A 21,074-nucleotide genomic window follows, 5' to 3' on the forward strand; every position below is an offset into this window, starting at 1 on the left:
GGATTGGAGGCAGGAGGAAAAGGGGACGACAGAGGATGAGATGGCTGGATGGCATCACTGACTCAATGGTTGATGGACATGAGTTTGAGTGAACTCCAGGGAGTTGGTGATGGACAGGGAGGCCTGGCATGCTGCGATTCATGGGGTCGCAAAGAGTCGGACACAACTGAGCGACTGAACTGAACTGAACAAGTTTCTTAAAGAAATAGCAAACATTTGTCTTTAAGTGGAGCAGGAAGTAAGTGACCTGAATGATTTTGAGGGGAAAGAGGGAGTTAAAAAAAAAAAAGTGGTAACATTAACAGTACAAAAGAGTAACAGTCAGTCCTATTGATATGTGTGACAAAGACCTGAGTAGCCAAAGAGGATTATAAATCACTGTACACAGATGAGTGCCACTGAAGAATTTGTTGACTGTAGAAACATGAAAGTATCTGAAATAGAAACCTAAATATGTTCCCAAGTTAGAAGGTTTTGTATACGTTTCTAAAAGAGGAAACCATTAAAAACTAGAGTGCTACCTGTGCCTTGTTTATTTATCTTTAAATAGAAAGTAGCAAAGAAGGGATAGATTTGATTCACCCAGTGGTATTCAGAGATAAAGTAAAGTGGGCTATTATAGAGGATGAGGGGGTACCATCAGTGACATATGCTGCTCCAAACATGAGGAACTAAGTGGCTGACACTTGACTATCCTTCACTGCCTTTTAATCCAGGATATTTTATGATGTTTTAATTATAGAACATACTGCTAATGGTTAAAGAAATACAACTGTTTTGAGGGAATATTTAAGTGCAATGCCATTTACCAAAAAGCGTATCAGTTCAGTTCAGTTCAGTCGCTCAGTCATGTCCGACTCTTTCTGCGACCCCATGAATTGCAGCACACCAGGCCTCCCTGTCCATCACCAACTCCCGAGTTCACCCAGACTCACGTACATTGACCATCGAGTCAGTGATGCCATCCAGCCATCTCATCCTCTGTCGTTCCCTTCTCCTGCCCCCAATCTTTCCCAGTATCAGAGTCTTTTCCAATGAGTCAACTCTTCGCATGAGGTGGCCAAAGTACTGGAGTTTCAGCTTTAGCATCATTCCTTCCAAAGAAGACTCAGGACTGATCTTTAGAATGAACTGGTTGGATCTCCCTGCAGTCCAGGGACTCGCAAGGGTCTTCTCCAACACCACAGTTCAAAAGCATCAATTCTTCAGTGTTCAGCTTTCTTCACAGTCCAACTCTCACATCCATACATGACCACTGGAAAAACCATAGCCTTGACTAGACGGATCTTTGTTGAGAAAGTAATGTCTCTGCTTTTGAATATGCTATCTAGGTTGGTCATAACTTTTCTTCCAAGGAGTAAGCGTCTTTTAATTTCATGGCTGCAGTCACCATCTGCAGTGATTTTGGAGCCCCCAAAAATAAAGTCTGACACTGTTTCCACTGTTTCCCTATCTATTTCCCATGACGTGATGGGACCAGATGCCATGATCTTCGTTTTCTGAATGTTGAGCTTTAAGCCAACTGTTTCACTCTCCTCTTTCACTTTCATCAAAAGGCTTTTTAGTTCCTCTTCACTTTCTGCCATAAGGGTGGTGTCATCTGCATATCTGAGGTTATTGAGATTTCTCCTGGCAATCTTGATTCCAGCTTGTGCTTCATCCAGCTCAGCATTTCTCATGATGTACTCTGCATACAAGTTAAATAAGCAGGGTGACAATATACAGCCTTGACGTACTCCTTTTCCTATTGGAACCAGTCTGTTGTTCATGTCCAGTTCTAACTGCTGCTTCCTGACCTGCATATAGGTTTCTCAAGAGGCAGGTCAGGTGGTCTGGTATTCCCATCTCTTTCAGAATTTTCCACAGTTTATTGTGATCCACACAGTCAAAGGCTTTGGCATAGTCAATAAAGCAGAAATAAATGTTTTTCTGGAACTCTCTTGCTTTTTTCATGATCCAGCGAGTGTTGGCAATTTGATCTCTTGTTCCTCTGCCTTTTTTAAAACCAACTTGAACATCAGGAAGTTGACGGTTCACATATTGCTGAAGCCTGGCTTGGAGAATTTTGAGCATTACTTTACTAGCATGTGAGATGAGTGCAATTGTGCGGTAGTTTGAGCATTCTTTGTCATTGCCTTTCTTTGGGATTGGAATGAAAACTGACCTTTTCCAGTCCTGTGGCCACTGCTGTTTTCTAATGTTCCCTAATACTTTGAAGCTAAAACATGGCTGCTGAGAAACAGAGATGACTTTTCCCTTTCTTCCTCCCACAATTCTCTCTGAAATGCTATTTGCTCTCTTCTCTTTAGCATGTTTATTTTAAACATGATTGTGCATTTCTTTTTTTTTCTTTTTTATGCCACTTTATTATTTTTTTTAATTGAAGGTTAATTGCTTTACAGAATTTGTGGTTTTCTGTCATACATCAACAAGAATCAGTCATAGGTACACCCATGTCTCCTCCCTCCTGAAACTCCCTCCCCATCTCGCCCTTCTAGATTGTCACAGAGCCCTTGTTTGAGTTCCCTGAGTCATACTGCAAATTCCCATTGGCTATTGATTTTACATATTGTATTGTAAATCTCCATGTTACTGAGAGAGTCAATTCCTAAGCAGGTTGATAAGAAGTCCAGGGTCCCCAAGAAGGAAAGAAGACTCTGGATTTCTCAAGGAGGAGAAAAGGACAAACTTTTTTTTTTTTTCCTCTAGTTCCTTAGTCTTAGTCCCATAAAATGTTGTTTTCTTTAAGCCAGGAACTGATAATTACACAACAAACAACTCAGTTTAAACTCTGTACTAAGGATTTTATAGCAACAATGTATCCTGATGGAGGACAGTTTCTTCTTCCTGAAAACCTTCTGACTAATCCTGTTATCTTAAAATGTATAGTATATGAGTGGGTCTAGTAAGATCTTTACAACCTTGAGACATTCTTTTGATTTATGGTAATAACCAATTTAAAAGTATATAACTCCCTTAGACTAGCAAGGAGGACACTCTCCATCCCCCTTCTGATGTCTGTGTCAGAAGCTTTCTCTGTCCCTTTTCATACTTTAATAAAACTCTGCTACAGAAAAGCTCTTGAGTGTTCAAGCCTGGTCCCAAAGCTAAATCTTATTCTTTGGAGATCAAGAATCCAACACCGTTCACCATAAGCTGTCATTACTGTTTCCATACATCTGACCCTCTTCCTCCTCCCCTCCCCCGATGTCCATAGGTCTGTTCTTTATGTCTGTTCTCTGTTGCTGCCCTGAAAATAAATTCATCAGTACCATCTGTCTAGATTCCATATATGTGTCAGTATACAATATTTAAGACTTCCTTGGTGGCTCAGACGGTAAAGCGGTAAAGCGTACAATGCAGGAGAGCCGGGTTCAATCCCTGGGTTAGGAAGATCTCCTGGAGAAGGAAATGGCAACCCACTCCAGTATTCTTGCCTGGAAAATCCCATGAATGGAAGAGCCTGGTAGGCTACAGTCCATGGGGTCGCAAAGAGTCAGACGTGACTGAGCGACTTTTCACCATACAATGTTTAAAAGATCTGCTGGAGAAGGGATAGGCTACCCACTCCAATATTCTTGGGCTTCGATTGTGGCTCAGCTGGTAAAGAATCTGCCTGCAGTACAGGAGATCTGTTTGATCCTTGGGTTTTGAAGATCCCCTGGAGAAGGGAAAGTCTACCCACTCTAGTATTCTGGCCTGGAGAATTCCACGGACTGTATAGTCCATGAGGTCGCAAAGAGTCGGACACGACTGAATAACTTTCACTTTCTTTATATACATTATTTGTATTTTTCTTTCTGGCTTAACTTCACTCTGTATAATAGGCTCTTGGTTCATCTGCCTCATTGGAACTGACTCAAATGCATTCCTCTTTATGGTTGAGTAGTATTCCATTGTATATATGTACCACAGCTTCTTTATTCATTCATCTGTTGATGGACATCTAGGTTGTTTCCTTGTTCTAGCTATTGCAAATAGTGCTGCAATGAACATTGGGATACATGTGTTTTTTAAAATTTTGGTTTCCTCAGGGTATATGCCTAGGGGCATATAATAGTGGGTCATAAGGTGGTTTCATTCCTGGTTTTTTAAGGAATCTCCGTACTGTCTTCCATGGTGGCTGTATCAGTTTACATTCCCACCAGCAATAAAAGAGGGTTCCCTTTTCTTCATGTTGTTAAGATGGTAGTACTCCTCCAAACTGAGCTATAGGTTCAACAGAATACCTATCAGAATCTTAGCTGCCATTTTTGCAGAAACTGGCAAGCTCATTGTAAAATTCATCTAACATGTAAGGAGTATCCAAAACAGTCTCTAAAAAGATCAAAGCTAGAGAATTTATATTTTCCAATTGCAAAACTTATTCTAAAGCTGTACTATTCAAGTCAGTGTGCTGTTTCATAAGGATCAATGAAATAAAATTAAAAGTCCATAAATAAACTGTTCCCTTTGTGGTCAGTTGATTTTTGACAAAGATGCAAGAAAAGTCAATGGGCAAAAGATAATCTTTTCAACAAAGAGTACTGGGACAACTAGATAGTCACATACAAAAGAATCAGGTTGAACCCCTTTCTTATATCATACACAAAATTTAAATTGTGTGTAATATGCCTAAATTTAGGAGGTAAAATTATAAAAACTTAGGAAAAAATAGAAGTAGTTTTTTCATGATGCTTAGATCAGGCAGTGGTTTCTTAGATTTGATATTAAAAATACAAGTAACAAAAGAAAAATAGAGATATTGAACTTCTTCAAAATTAAAAATATCTGGGCTTCAAAGGACAGCTTCATGAAAGTGAAAATATAACACTTAGAATGGAAAAAAAGTTTGCAGATCATATCTGATAAGGGGCTTGTATCAATAAAAGAACACAGGGAAAATGTATTCAATATCTTATAACCTATAATGGAAAAGAACACACACACACATACATATAGCTGAATCACTTAGCTGAACACCTGAATCATTGTAAATCAACCATACTTCAATTTTAAAAAAAGGAAAAAATATTAAAAGAGCCCTTACAACTTAATAATAAAACTAAGAATAACCCATAAAGGGTTTTGAATACACATTTCTGCAAAAAATATGTCACATTGTTCAAATAAGCATATGAAAAAAATTCAGCATCATTAATTCTTAGGGAGATGTGTATCAAACCTGAAATGATTTATCACCTCACACTCACAAAAATGTCTACAGTAAAAAAGGCAGTAACAGGTGTTGGTAAATTGGAACTACTCACATATTGCTGGCAGGGTTTTACAGAGGTGCTAATTTGGAAAAGATTTTAGCAGTTTATCAGAAAAGCTAGCCATAAAGTTTCTGTGTGATGCAGCAGTTCCATTTCTAGATAAATACCTATGATAAAAATAGTCACCTGTAGTTTAATTTTCATAGCAATGTTATTTAAAAAGTAGAAACAGCTGAAATGTTCATCACCTGATAAATGAATAAGTAAATGTGGTATATCCATAAAATGGAATATTATTTGGCCATTAAAGGAAGAAAGTATTGATATGTGTGACAGCATGGATTCACCTTGAAAACATCATGCTAAATGACAGAAACCAAATGTAAAGGCCACATTGTGCAGATTCATTTATATAGAGTCAGTGGAATAGGCAAACTCATACAGACTGAAGGTAGATTGAGGGTTACCATGGACTACGGGGGCTTCCTTGATAGCTCAGTTCGTAAAGCATCCACCTGCAGTGCAGGAGACCCTGGTTCTATTCCTGGGTCAGAAAGATCCACTGGAGAAGGGAAAGGCTACCCACTCTAGTATTCTTGGCCTTCCCTGTGTCTCAGCTGGTAAAGAATCCACCTCCAATGAGGAAGACCTGGGTTTGATCTCTGGGTTGGGAACATCCCCTGGAGAAGAGAAAGGCTCCCCACTCTAGTATTCTGGCTTAGAGAATTCCATGGGCTGTATAATCCATGGGATTGCAAAGAGTTGGACATGACTGAGTGACTTTCACTTTCACGTGGACTAGGGGAAGGGCAAAATGGAGAATGAGTACTAAACCGTACCAAGTTTCTTGTAGAGGTGATGAAAACACTCTAATTAGACAATGGTGATGACTGTACAGTTCTATGTGTATGCTAAAAAAAAACAACAACACTGAATTGTACACTTAAAAGGATGGATTGTATGGTATGTGAATTAGGTCTCCATAAAACTCTCTTTTAAAAAATGAACAATGCTGTACGTTTAAAAAACAAAGATGAAGATTAAAAACAGCCAACAGGGGGGCAGTGCTAAGATGGCAGAGGAATAGGACAGGGAGACCCACTTTCTCCCCCCACAAATTTCATCGAAAGATCATTTAAATGCTGAGGAAATACCACAAAACAACTTCTGAATGCTGGCAGAGGACACCAGGCACCCAGAAAGGCAACCCATTGTTTTCGAAAGGAGATAGGACAAAATATAAAAGATAAAAAGAGAGACAAAAGAGTTAGAGACAGAGACCCATCCTGGGGAGGGAGTTATAAAAGAAGTTTCCAAACATCAGGAAACCTTCTCACTGGCGGTCTGTGGGGAGTTTTGGAATCTCAGAGGGCAACATACCAGGAGGAAAAAATAAATAAAACCCACAGATTACGTGCATAACTGCAACTCCCAGAGGAGAAGTAGCCCAGACGCTTGTGTCCGCCACCGGCAAGTAGGTCTGAACAGGGAGGCTCAGGCTTCATTGCTTAGGGTAAGGACTGGGCCTGAATGCCCTGAGGGCAATCTGAGGGAGCTAACTGTGGGATGAAGTGAAGTGAAGTCACTCAGTCGTGTCCGACTCTTTGCAACCCCATGGACTGTAGTCTTCCAGGCTCCTCCATCCATGGGATTCTCCAGGCAAGAATACTCGAGTGGGTTGCCATTTCCTTCTCCAGGGGATCTTCCTGACCCAGGGATCAAACCCGGGTCTCCTACATTGCAGGCAGATGCTTTAATCTCTGAGCCACCAGGGAAGCCCAACTGTGGGATAGCCAGAGAAAGAAAAGAGAGAGAGAGAACTTTTACGCAAAAAGCTCTAACCTAACGCACAGAACAAAGGACTGAGCGAATACCAGAAGAGAGCTAGCCAGCTGTGAATTGGCCCATGCCCCGCCGGAGGCGGAGACAGCCATAGCCGGAAGGCAAGGGACAAACTCAGCCCCAGAGATGGCATCCTCTACCAAACTGCGAGCAGGCTCCAGTTGCTAACCAAGATTCCTGGGGTCCTGGACAGTTGACATCTGCCAAGAGGGTCGTAGCCAGAGATCAGTTCCCCAGAGGAGACACAGGGCATACCTGAGATGGCCCTCCCACTGGGGCACCAGGAAACCTAGCGGCTGGGACAGGAGAGGTGATAAGATGCATTGCCCCACCTGGGGAGCATACGCTCACCAAGCACCTGGTCGCTTGAGCTGCTCAGACCTGGGAAGGGCACAAAATGCAGGCCCAACTGAGTCTGTGCCTTTGTGGAGTACCGAGAACCTGAACCTGAGTGGCTTTGACCTAGGAAGTGCACACAAGCCAGGGCCCACCTTAGACGGTTCCCCTGCAGAGCAACCTGGAGCCTGAGCAATATAGACCTGGAAAGAGCACATGCCGTGAGTGGAGGCAAACCTAGTGTGACCCAGACACTGTAAGCACTCCCCACACAGGCCAGTGGTATTTGTTTGAAGTGTTCCTCCCTCCTCGCAGCACAGTTGAATAAAGTGAACCTAAATAAATGACCACCTTCGCCCCCTTGTGTCTCAGGGTGGAAGTTAGATACTGAAGAGACTTGTAAACAGAGGAAACCAAAATAAACAATGAAGAGGGAACCACTTTGGAAGTGACATGTGCAATAGATTAAAACCCTGTACTTAGCATTGACTACATTGGAAGGGTCCTATAAACCTTGAGAAGAAGTACAAGCTGAAACAAGGAACTATTTGAAACTGAACTGACTCCACACTGCCCTTAATTCTCCAGAGAAATTCCTAGACATATATTACTGTTATCACCTTTTTAATTAAAAAGGTTTTAAGTTCTTTATTACTCCTTTAATTTTCATTTTTAAAACCTACTAATACCTTGCAAAAGAAAAGACCCTACTTTTAAAGCAAATTTCATATACTTTTTTTTTAACTTTTGCAATTTTTTAAAAAATATTGTATTTTTGAGAGTATAATCTCTACTCTAGGTTTTTAATCTTTGCTTTTTGGTATTTGTTATCAATTCTGTACCTTTAAGAATCCAATCTTCAGTACCCGTTTTTACTTAGGAGTGTGATTACTGGCTTGATTGCTCTCTCCCCTTTTGACTCTCCTTTTTCTCCCTCAGGTCACCTCTATCTCCTCCCTCCCACTTCTCTTCTCTACTTACCTCTGTGAATCTCTTTGGATATTTCAGGCTGTGGAGAACACTTAGGGGGCTGATCACAGGCTCAATTGGTCTCTCTCCTTTTGATTCCCCCTCCTCTCCTCCTGGTCACCTCTAACTCCTTCCTCCCTCTTCCCTTCTCTTGGAACTCCTTAAACCTCTCTGAGTGTTCCAGACTGTGGAGAGCAAATAGGGAATTGATTACTGGCTAGGCTGCTCTCTCCCCTTTTGACCCCCCCCCGCTCTTCTACTCCTGGTCACCTTTATCTCCCTCTTCCCTCTTCTCTTTTCCATGTAACTCTGTGAACCTCTCAGGATGTCCCCCACTGTGGAGATTCTTTTCACCATTAACCTAGATGTTTTATCATTGGTGCTGTATGGATAGAGAAGTCTTGAGGCTATGGTAAGAATAAGACTGAAAGCCAGAGGCAGGAGGCTTAAATCCAAAACCTAAGAACACCAGAAAACTCCTGAGTCCAAGGAACATTACTCAACAAGAGCTCATCCAAAAGCCTCCATACCTACACTGAAACCAAGCTCCACCCAAGAGCCAACAAGTTTCAGAGCAAGACATACCAAGCTAATTCTCCAGCAATGCAGGAATATAGCCCTGAGCTTCAATATACAGGCTGCCCAAAGTCACACCAAACCCATAGATACCTCAAAACTCACTACTGGAAACTTCATGGCACTCCAGAGAGAAGAAATCCAGCTCCACCCACCAGAACACCGACCCAAGCTTCCCTAACCAGGAAACCTTGACAAGTCACTCGTCCAACCCCACCCACAGGGAGGAACCTCCACAATAAAGAGGAACTACAAACTTCCAGCATACAGAAATGCCACTCGAAACACAGCAATCTAAACAAGATGAAAAGGCATGGAAATACTCAGCAGGTAAAGGAACATGATAAAACCCCACCAAACCAAACCAAAGAATAGGAAATAGGGAGACTACCTGAAAAAGAATTCAGAATAATGATAGTAAAAACGATCCAAAATCTTGAAAAGAAGATGGAGTTACAGATAAATAGTCTGGAGACCAAACATGATGAGATATAAGAAAAGTTTAACAAGGACCTAGAAGAAATAAAAAAGAGTCAATCAGTAATGAGTAATGCAATAAATGAGATCAAAAGCACTCTGGTGGGAACCAACAGTAGAATAACCCAAGGCAAAAATAGGATAAGTGAGGTAGAAGATAGAATGGTGGAAATAAATGAAGCAGAGGGGAAAAAAGAAAAAAAGAATTAGGACTATCTCAGACACCTCTGGTACAATGTTAAACACCCCAACATTTAAATCAAAGGAGTCCCAGAGGAAGAAGACAAAAAGAAAGGCCATGAAAAAAATACTTGAGGAGATAAGAGTTGAAAACATCCCTAAAATGGAGAAGGAAATAGTCACCCAAGTCCAAGAAACCCACAGAGTCCCAAACAGGATAAACCCAAGACGAAACAGCCCAAGACACACATTAATCAAATTAATGAAGATCAAACACAAAGAACAAATATTAACAGCAGCAAAGGAAAAACAACAAATAACACACAAGGGGATCCATAAGGATAACAGCTGATCTTTCAATAGAAACTCTTCAGGCCAGAGGGAATGGCAAGACATACTTATGAAAGGTGGTTGTTGAATTGTGACGCCGGGATTCTTGGCCCCCGGAGGAGAAGAATTCAATCCGGGGCCAGAGACGAGGCTTGATTGCTCAGAGCTTTTGTGTAATAAAGTTTTATTAAAGTATAAAGGAGATAGAGAAAGCTTCTGACATAGGCATCAGTAGGGGGCAGAAAGAGTACCCACTTGTTAGTATTAGCAATGAGTTTATATACTCTCCAATGAATCCAAAGAATGTCTGGAGGTTGTAAAGACCTCACCAGACCTACTCCCATAATTTACATTTTAAGATAACAGAATTAGCCAGAAGGTTTAATCCAGAGACTGTCCTCAGGCAGAATACATTGTTTTTATATAATCCTAAGGAATGTAGAGAAGGAAAAAAAAAAGTTTGTCCTTTCTTCCTCCTTGAGAATTCCAGACCCCTCTCTCCTTGGGGACCCCTAGACTTCTTATCAACCTGCCTAGGAAATGCCTCTCTCACTTAAAGCGATGAAAGAGAAAAACCTACAACCCAGATTACTGTACCCAGCAAGGATCTCATTCAGATATGAAGGAGAAATCAAAGCTTTACAGACAAGCAAAAGCTCAGAGAATTCAGCACCACTAAACCAGCTCTTCAACAAATTCTAACGGATCTTCTATAGACAGGAAACACAGAAAAGGTTTATAAACTTGAACCCAAAACAACAAAGTAAATGGCAACGGGATCATACTTATCACTACCTTAAATGTAAATGGGTTGAATGCCCCAATCAAAAGACAGAGACTGGCCGAATGGATACAAAAACAAGACCCCTGTATATGCTGTCTACAAGAAACCCATCTCAAAACAAAGGACACATACAGACTGAAAGTGAAGGGCTAGAAAAGCATATTTCACACAAATGGAGACCAAAAGAAAGCAGGAGTAGCAATACTCATATCAGATAAAATAGACTTTAAAATAAAGGCCATGAAAAGACACAAAGAAGGACACTACAGAATGACCAAAGGATCAATCCAAGATGAAAATATAACAATTGTAAATATATATGCACCCAACATAGAAGCACTGCAATATGTAAGGCAAATGCTAACAAGTATAAAAGGGGAAGTTAACAATAACACAATAATATTGGGAGACTTTAATACCCACTCACACCTATGGATAGATCAACTAAACAGAAAATTAGCAAGGAAACACAAATTTTAAATGATACAATGGACCAGTTAAACCTAATTTATATCTATAGGACATTTCACTCTAAAACAGTGAATTTTACCTTTTTCTCAAGTGCATACAGAACCTTCTCCAGGATAGATCACATCCTGCACCATAAATCTAGCCTTGGTAAATTCAAAAAAGTTGAAATCATTCCAAGCATCCTTTCTGACCTCAATGCAGTAAGATTGGCATCACTGACTCAATGGACGTGAATGTGAGTGAACTCCGGGAGTTGGTGATGGACAGGGAGGCCTCAGTTCAGTTCAGTCGCTCAGTCGTGTCCAACTCTTTGCGACCCCATGAATCGTAGCACGCCAGGCCTCCCTGTCCATCACCATCTCCCGGAATTCACTCAGACTCACGTCCATCGAGTCCGTGACGCCATCCAGCCATCTCATCCTGGATAGTCCCCTTCTCCTCCTGCCCCCAATCCCTCCCAGCAACAAAGTCTTTTCCAATGAGTCAACTCTTCGCATGAGGTGGCTAAAGTACTGGAGTTTCAGCTTTAGCATCAGTCCTTACAAAGAAATCCCAGGGCTGATCTCCTTGCAGTCCAAGGGATTCTCAAGAGTCTTCTCCAACACCACAGTTCAAAAGCATCAATTCTTTGGCACTCAGCCTTCTTCACAGTCCAACTCTCAAATCCATACATGACCACTGGAAAAACCATAGCCTTGACTAGACAGACCTTAGTCGGCAAAGTAATGTCTCTGCTTTTGAATATACTATCTAGGTTGGTCATAACTTTTCTTCCAAGGAGTAAGCATCTTTTAATTTCATGGCTGCAGTCACCATCTGCAGTGATTTGGGAGCCCCCCGAAATAAAGTCTGACACTGTTTCTACTGTTTCCCCATCTATTTCCCATGAAGTGATGGGACCAGATGCCATAATCTTCATTTTCTGAATGAGCTTTAAGCCAACTTTTTCACTCTCCTCTTTCACTTTCATCAAGAGGCTTTTTAGTTCCTCTTCACTTTCTGCCATAAGGGTGGTGTCATCTGCATAACTGAGGTTATTGAGATTTCTCCTGGCAATCTTGATTCCAGCTTGTGTTTCTTCCAACCCAGTGTTTCTTATGATGTACTCTGCATAGAAGTTAAATAAGCAGGGTGACAGTATACAGCCTTGACGTACTCCTTTTCCTATTTGGAACCAGTCTGTTGTTCCATGTCCAGTTCTAACTGCTGCTTCCTGACCTGCATATAGATTTGTCAAGAGGCAGGTTAGGTGGTCTGGTATTCCCATTTCTTTCAGAATTTTCCACAGTTTCTTGTGATCCACACAGTCAAAGGCTTTGGCATAGTCAGTAAAGCAGAAATAAATGTTTTTCTGGAACTCTCTTGCTTTTTCCATGAGCCAGTGGATGTTGGCAATTTGATCTCTAGTGCCTCTGCCTTTTCTAAAACCAGCTTGAACATCAGGGAGTTCACAGTTCACGTATTGCTGAAGGCTGGCTTGGAGAATTTTGAGCATTACTTTACTAGCATGTGAGATGAGTGCAATTGTGCGGTAGTTTGAGCATTCTTTGTCATTGCCTTTCTTTGGGATTGGAATGAAAACTGACCTTTTCCAGTCCTGTGGCCACTGCTGAGTTTTCCAAATTTGCTGGCATATTGAGTGCAGCACTTTCACAGCATCATCTTTCAGGATTTGAAACAACTCAACTGGAATTCCATCACCTCCACTAGCTTTGTTCATAGTGATGCTTTCTAAGGCCCACTTGACTTTGAGCCAGTTCACTAAGCACGGCAGAGAGGAGCTACCCCATGTCCGAGGTCAGGGCAGCAGCCTAGAGTGCCAGGCTGCGACGGCGCAGGAACAGCCCAGAGGAGCTATCTTGCATCCGAGGTCAGGGGCGGCGGCTGAGAGGAGCTACGCTGCATCCGAGGTCAGTGGTGGCGGCTGTGAGGAGCTACCCCGCATCTGAGGTCAGGGTGATGGCCGGGAGGAGACACCTCGCGTCTGAGGTCAGGGGCGGCCAGGAGAAGCCACCTCGCGCCTGAGGCCAGGGGCGGTGACCTTGAGGAGCCACCTTGCCAGGGCCGGCGGCGGGGAGGAGCAACCCGAGGAGTGGTGGCTGCGCAGGCACAGGAGGGCCTAGAGGAGCTATCCCACGTTGAAGGTCAGGAACGGTGGCGGTAAAGAGATACCCCTCTTCCAAGGTAAGGAGCAGCAGCTGTGCTTTGCTGGAGCAGCCGTGAAGGGATACCCAACGCCAAGGTAAGAGAAACCCAAGTAGGATGGTAGGTGTTGCAAGAGGGCATCAGAGAGCAGACACACTGAAACCATACTCACAGAAAACTAGTCAATCTAATCACACTAGGACCACAGCCTTGTCTAACTCAATGAAATCAAGCCATGCCTGTGGGACAACCCAAGACGGGCGGGTCATGGTGGAGAGGCCTGACAGAATGTGGTCCACTGGAGAAGGACAGGGAGGCCTGGCATGCTGCAATTCATGGGGTCGCAAAGAGTCAGACATGACTGAGCAACTGAACTGATAGGAAAAATCTATTAAAAGTACAAACATATGGAGGATAAATAACACACTTATAAAGAACCAACAAATCACAGAAGAAATCAAAAAAGAAATCAAAATATGCATAGAAACTAATGAAAATGAAAACACAATAACCCCAAATCTATGGGACCCTGTAAAAGCAGTGCTAAGGGGAAGGTTCATAGCAATACAAGCCTACCTCAAGAAATAGGAGAGAAATCAAATAAATAACCTAACTCTTCACCTAAAGCAACTAGAAAAAAAAGAAATGAAACACCCCAGGGTTAGTAGAAGGAAAGAAATCTTAAAAATTATGGCAGAAATAAATGCAAAAGGAAGAAGACCATAGCAAAAATCAACAAAGCTAAAAGCTGGTTCTTTGACAAGATAAGTAAAATTGACAAACCATTAGACAGACTCATCAAGAAACAAAGGGAGAAGAATCAAATCAACAAAATTAGAAATGAAAATGGAGAAATCACAACAGACAACACAAATACAAAGGATCATAAAAGACTACTATTAGCAATTATATGTCAATAAAATAGACAACTTGGAAGAAATGGACAAATTCTTAGAAAAGCATAACTTTCCAAAACTGAACCAGGAAGAAATAGAAAATCTTAACAGACCCATCACAAGCATGGAAATCGAAACTGTAATCAGAAATCTTCCAACAAGCAAAAACCCAGGACAAAACAGCTTCACAGCTGAATTCTACCAAAGATTTAGAGAAGAGCTAACACCTATCCTACTCAAACTGTTCCAGAAAATTGCAAAGGAAGGTAAACTTCCAAACTCATTCTATGAGGCCACCATCACCCTAATACCAAAACCAAAGATGCCACAAAAAAGGAAAACTACAGGCCAATAGCACTGATAAATATAGATGCAAAACTCCTTAACAAAATTCTAGCAATCAGAATCCAACAACAGATTAAAAGATCATACTTTACGACCAATAGGGCTTTATCCCAGGGATGCAAGGATTCTTCAATATTTGCAAATCAATCAATGTGATGCACCACATTAACAAATTGAAAGATAAAAACCATATGATTATCTCAACAGATGCAGAGAAAGCTTTTGATGAAATTCAACATCCATTTATGATAAAAACTCTCCAGAAAGCAGGCATAAAAGAAACATACTTCAACATAATAAAAGACATATATGATAAACCCACAGCAAACATTATCCTCAATGGTGAAAAATTGAAAGCATTTCCCCTAAAGTCAGGAACAAGACAAGGGTGCCCACTTTCACCACTACTATTCAGTAGTTTCGGAAGTTTTAGCCATAGCAATCAGAGCAGAAAAAGAAATAAAAGGAATCCAGATTGGAAAAGAAGACATAAAACTCTCACTGTTTGCAGATGACATGATCCTCTACATACAAAACCCTAAAGACTCCACCAGAAAATTACTAGAGCTAATCAATGAATATAATAAAGTTACAGGATTTAAAATCAAGACATATAAATCCCTTGCATTCCTATACACTAACAATAAGAAAACAGAAAGAGAAATTAAGGAAACAATTCCATTCACCATAACAAGGAAAAGAATAAAATACCTAGGAATAAATCTACCTAAAGAAACAAAAGACCTATATATAGGAAACTATAAAACAGTGATGAAAGACATCAAAGATGACACAAATACATGGAGAAATATACCATGTTCATGGATTGGAAGAATCAATATAGTGAAAATGAATATACTACCCAAAGCAATCTATAGATTCAATGCAATCCCTAGCAAGCTACCAACAGTATTTTCAGAGAACTAGAATAAATAATTTCACAGTTTGTCTGGAAATACAAATAACCTTGACTAGCCAAAGCAATCTTGAGAAAGAAGAATGGAACTGGAGGAATCAACCTGCCTGACTTCAGGCTCTACTACAATGCAACAGTCATCAAGACAATATGGTACTGGCACAAAGACAGAAACATAGATCAATGGAACAAAATAGAAAGCCCAGAGATATATCCACGCACCTATGGGCACCTTATCTTTGACAGAGGAGGCAAGAATATACAATGGAGAAAAGACAATCTCTTTAACAAGTGGCGCTGGGAAAACTGGTCAACCACTTGTAAAAGAATGAAACTAGAACACTTTCTAACTCCATACACAAAAATAAACTCAAAATGGATTAAAGATCTAAATGTAAGACCAGAAACTATAAAACTCCTAGAGGAAAATATAGGCAAAACACTCTCCAACATAAATCACAGCAGGATCCTCTATGACCAACCTCCCAGAGTAATGGAAATAAAAGCAAAAATTTAAAAATGTGACCTAATTAAACTTAAAAGCTTTTGCACAACGAAGGAAACTATAAGCTAGGTGAAAAGACAGACTTCAGAATGGGAGAAAATAATAGCAAATGAAGCAACTGACAAAGAATTAATCTCAAAAATATACAAGCAACTCCTGCAGCTCAATTCCAGAAAAACAAATGACCCAAACAAAAAATGGGCAAATGAACTAAACAGACATTTCTCCAAAGAAGACATACAGATAGTTAAAAAACACATGAAATGATGCTCAACATCACTCATTATCAGAAATGCAAATGAAAACCACAATGAGGTACCTTCTCACACCAGTCAGAATGGCTGCTATCCAAAGGTCTACAAGCAATAAATGCTGGAAAGAATGTGGAGAAAAAGGAAATTTCTTACACTGTTGGTGGGAATGCAAACTTGTACAGCCACTATGGAGTTTCCTTAAAAAACTGGAAATATAACTGCCATATGACCCAGCAATCCCACTCCTGGGCATACACACTGAGGAAACCAAAATTGAAAGAGACACGTGTACCCCAGTGTTCGTTGCAGCACTGTTTATGATAGCCAGGACATGGAAGCAACCTAGGTATCCATCGGTAGACGAATGGATAAGAAAGCTGTGGTACATACATATACACGATGAAATATTACTCAGCTATTAAAAAATACATTTGAATCAGTTCTAATGAGGTGGATGAAACTGGAGCCTATTATACAGAGTGAAGTAAGTCAGAAAGAAAAACACCAATACAGTATACTAACACATATATATGGACTTTAGAAAGATGGTAATGATGACACTATATGCAAGACTGCAAAAGAGACACAGATGTAAAGAACAGACTTTTGGACTCTGTGGGAGAATGCGAGGGTGGGATGATTTGAGACAATAGCATTGAAACATGTATATTATAATATGTGAACTGGTTTGCCAGTCCCAGGTTTGATGTATGAGACAGTGTGCTCAGAGCTGATATCCTGGGATATAGACGGATGGGATGGGGAGGGTGGTGGGAGGGAGGGACAGGATGGGGAACACATGTACACCCATGGCTGATTCATGTGAATATATGGCAAAAACCACCACAATATTGTAATTAGTCTCCAATTAAAATAAATTTTAAAAAAACAGCCAATATACCCACTATTTAAAAACTTTTGTTGAAACATTTAGTGTTTCCTGCTTGCAGTTTATTGTGTATTTTATTACTTGTAATTCACATATATATTTAACTTTTATTCTGTTGTTTTCCCTCTTTACATTAGTTGTAAGTGGTTTGTTTTTTTTTTTTTTTTTCATTTTGCTTCCTGGTCTTTATAACTACCATTGATGCTAACTACTTATTTTCCAGAAGTAGACATATCGCACCTTACTTTACATTTCCTCTATTTGCCATTCAATTTGTATTCATTTCTTTGCTATAATGTGAGTGAATCAAAAAACAGTTTTGTATATGTACTTTTTCTTATATTAGGAGTTATTTCGTCCACCAGTTGGTAAAAAGCAAGTGTTAACGCTATGTCAAATGCTATGAAACATTTTCTAATGTTGGTGAATTTTGCCAAATTTCCTTCCTTAGGACTTTCTCTGTCATTTTGTTAAGTATTGTGTAGCCAAGTATTAATGGCTCTCTCTCCACTGCCACTAACATTATGTCCACAGGATTTTCTGCAGACCCCAAATGTGCAAATTCACCCTAAGCCTTTGAGAAATTGGCCATGTGCCATTAAGAGGATGAGAGCAAGCATGAAATTGGTTATAAACAGGTGCATTGCACAATTGATTATCCAAGCCTCTGTCTCTTCTATAATTAATCATAGGCTCTTTACAAGAGTCATGTTGCAAAGAAACTCACCATTTACAGAGCCAGGAAGGCACCTGGTATCAGGACAGAGGGTAAAGATGAGCAGAGGCAGAAAAAACAGCATGTCATTTCAGAGCAAGTCTGTTCCTGTGGGCCTAGGGACTTCATATCATGGAAGTGCCCTAAACTGCTTCCTGTCTGAGAATTTAAATCATCAGACTACACACCTAGTCTTTTAGGGGGCTCTGTAATTGCTGAGGGAACCAGTTTCCTGGGCCAGGTCCATTAGTTGTTGTAAGTAAATTTTGGGAAATGGCCATGCAACCGTCACCAAGGGTTTTCTATAGGATACTTTCATAAAAGTAGAGTTTGGTTATTGGCCCAAGGATTCCACCTAGCCATAGCCATGCATGTTATATGGGAGCCCACAGACTTCTTTCAGGCTAAGAAAGAAGGTGATTTTCTTATGATGCAGAACTGAGTCTAAGACCCAGTTATAGGTGGTCCACCAGAAACAAATGGTGATGTTGAATTGAACAGCTGGCATCTTTTGCAACATGAACTCTCAGGGAGACAAGCTTAAAGCAAATCACCAGCTGGCATAGCTTTCTAATTTCTGACAGATGTATTAATCACAAGTTTTTATTTCCACAAGTTTTTAGGCCTGCACCCTCACCTCACTCCTGCATCCATAATTTATGTGCTTAATTCATAGTTCACATTGGTGAAATATACAGGGTGGATTTAGAATTTAGAATTGGAATTTCTCAATCTTTAAAGTCATTACATTCTCATGTGTTTTTCATATGCAGTCCAGGAAAAGTCTGTATTTCTACCATTAATGTGTCACTCTTTCCTTTTCCTCAGAGTTTGAAAGATCTATGCCCCATATTTTTCTTAGCTTTACAGCTTTTTTGAGAAGATTCTTGTAATTCATCCATTAATTCCCATTGTTTATGAAGTATCTTGTCCATCATTCCTCATGTTTTCAGAATTCACATTAAATCTACACCTTTGTGTATATTTGAATTTCTTCAACAGTCCTTTTCTATAGCTTTTTTCTTTTTCACTTTGAACTTTTTCATATCTATGTTTCATATCTGCCAACACAGAATTCTTTTCAAACTTTAATATTATAGTAGTAATCACTATAGTAATATTTTAAAGACACCTCAACTTATATTTTATTCATTTATTGCCCTTTTTTTATCATGTACTTTCTTTGTTCCCTGCATGTTGCTGAGCACTGAGGAGCCAGTGGTGAACAAAAAGTAATTGTCTCCCTGTTTTCATGAAATTCATTGTCTTGTAGAGGTGCCAGATAAGTAGATAAGACGTAAGATTTTTTAAAAATTGTAACTACCATAAATATTCTGAAGAATAGGTAAAGGATGCTGGGAGGGTGTATGAAAGGAGGATATAATCTGGTTTGAAAAGTCAGGGAAGTGAGTTTGAGAAAGTGACACTGAGCTGAGACAGAAGGGATAAATAGGGGTTACTTTTGTGAGTGAGGGAGGGGAGGGAGATAAAAATGTTCCAGACAGAGGGAAGAGTATGTGCAAATCTTATCATGGGAGCAGAGAGTATCCATGACTCTGAACAAAGGCCACTGTGACTGAAATACTTGAGGAGTGGGAGTGTGATAAGAGGTAAAGTTGGTGAAGAAAGCAGTGGCCATATTAATATTTGTCTTCATCCTGGGAGCAGCTACATTAATTTCAGTTATCACTGTCTTAGAGCAGCAAATGTTGATCATTTATAACCATTAGAATCATTATCTCTGTTATCCATTGGGCAATATCCAACAAGTCTGAATTCAAATACCTGTATGGCCTAATGGAGTTACTGGTGCTATTCTTGCTGTTGGCATGTGATCTTTCTTGCCCTTGGTTTTGAAAGTATTATTTTAAAGTACCCAATAATGCTTTTTGATTCCATGTTTTCTCTACCTAATCGTCTGTCCTAGTGGTGCCTGGCACAGTGCTTCATGCTTAGCCAGTGATCAGTAGATGCTTGCAGGGTGGTAAGGGAGAAAGAATGAGCTTGAGGTTGCCAGAGGCCTTCTAGAATGCAAAATGCAAATGCAAAGGCCTCTCAAGTAGTCATTGAGAGAGCCATTGGCTAGTATCTCACAAATTTCTTTCTTTAAAAAAGAAAACACTTTTATTTAGAAAAGCTAAAATGATTGTATGCTTATTTGGGCAGTGAGGTTGTTTAAGAAAAGACCTTTTTTTTTTCTTTTTGACTACACCTCAAGGCTTGTGGTATTCTAGTTCCCTGACCAGGGGTCAAACTCAGGCCTCAGCAGTGAAAGTGCAGAGTCCTAATGACTGGCCCACCAAGAATTCCCAAGAAAATTCCATTTTTTTTATGTCCTCCAAGAGTTGGAGTCCACTGGGTATGCTTTGTTCTTTCTTTAGTCCTGGAGGAAAACAACAACTGATTTTTCAAATAGTAATTTGTTCCTCTCTTTGCCATGTTTAAAATTCTTATGATTCCTCAGACAGTTCCTTCTGGAAAAAGCTTTCCTCTTCTACCCTGGCCAGGCCCAGTGGGTTCACCTTTACATGCTCTGGGACTCTGACAGGAGGTAAGATGCATGAATGTTTCTTCACTGGGAACAAATTTGTGATGCAAGAAAAGAGAAAGAGAGTGGATCTATGAACACTGTTCCAAATTGAAGCATATTTCCCCCTAAATTATTACTTCTTCTTCAGTTGATTTCTGCTTTCTAAAATGATTCCTCTCTTTTCAAACCCACTATGTTGCCATTATCTGGGTTGGGTGTTGACCGATGTAATCAGAGTTGACAGTACACCAACCTGATTTGAACATACCTCCTGTCATAGGAATGTGAAACTGAAACATCAAACAGCATTCTGATAGATCATTCACTCCTGTGTTGGAGATAATTGTTTCCTCAGAGTAGTAGAACGCTTTATAACTTGGCTAAAACCCAAGAAGCTCATTAGGTTCATTTCAGATCTGCAGAGCTTCACAGAACGGTTTCAGTGTACAGGATACTGTCATATGTGACAAGCTGACAGGTACTATTCCAGTCCTCACAAATCCCATGCACAAATGTAATTATCATTCAAAGCAGATCTGGTATTTACTATATTAATCAAACACATGGAAAGCTTTGGGAATGAATGTGAAAGAACTCTGTAGAGAAGGTTAACAGTTGGTGTCTTATGTTTTGACCTAATTTGTTTAAGAAACTACATCTGTTGAGGGCCAAGTCCTGTGCTGGGTGCTGGAAATAGGAAGATGGGAAATTTCTTG

The 21,074-nt window shown here is 40.2% G+C and overlaps 1 non-coding gene across 1 annotated transcript; it reads right to left on the reverse strand.

Annotated features, from left to right (window-relative positions):
- Window positions 1-20,283: 20,283 nt before the first annotated feature.
- LOC138424961 (small nucleolar RNA SNORD22) lies at window positions 20,284-20,409 on the reverse strand. The gene has a single exon (XR_011251052.1). It is a non-coding gene; the product is annotated as a small nucleolar RNA SNORD22 (small nucleolar RNA).
- Between the last annotated feature and the right edge of the window lie 665 nt (window positions 20,410-21,074).

The sequence above is a fragment of the Ovis canadensis genome, chromosome 19 (assembly GCF_042477335.2).
Source record: "Ovis canadensis isolate MfBH-ARS-UI-01 breed Bighorn chromosome 19, ARS-UI_OviCan_v2, whole genome shotgun sequence".
NCBI classification, from domain to species: Eukaryota; Metazoa; Chordata; class Mammalia; order Artiodactyla; family Bovidae; genus Ovis; species Ovis canadensis.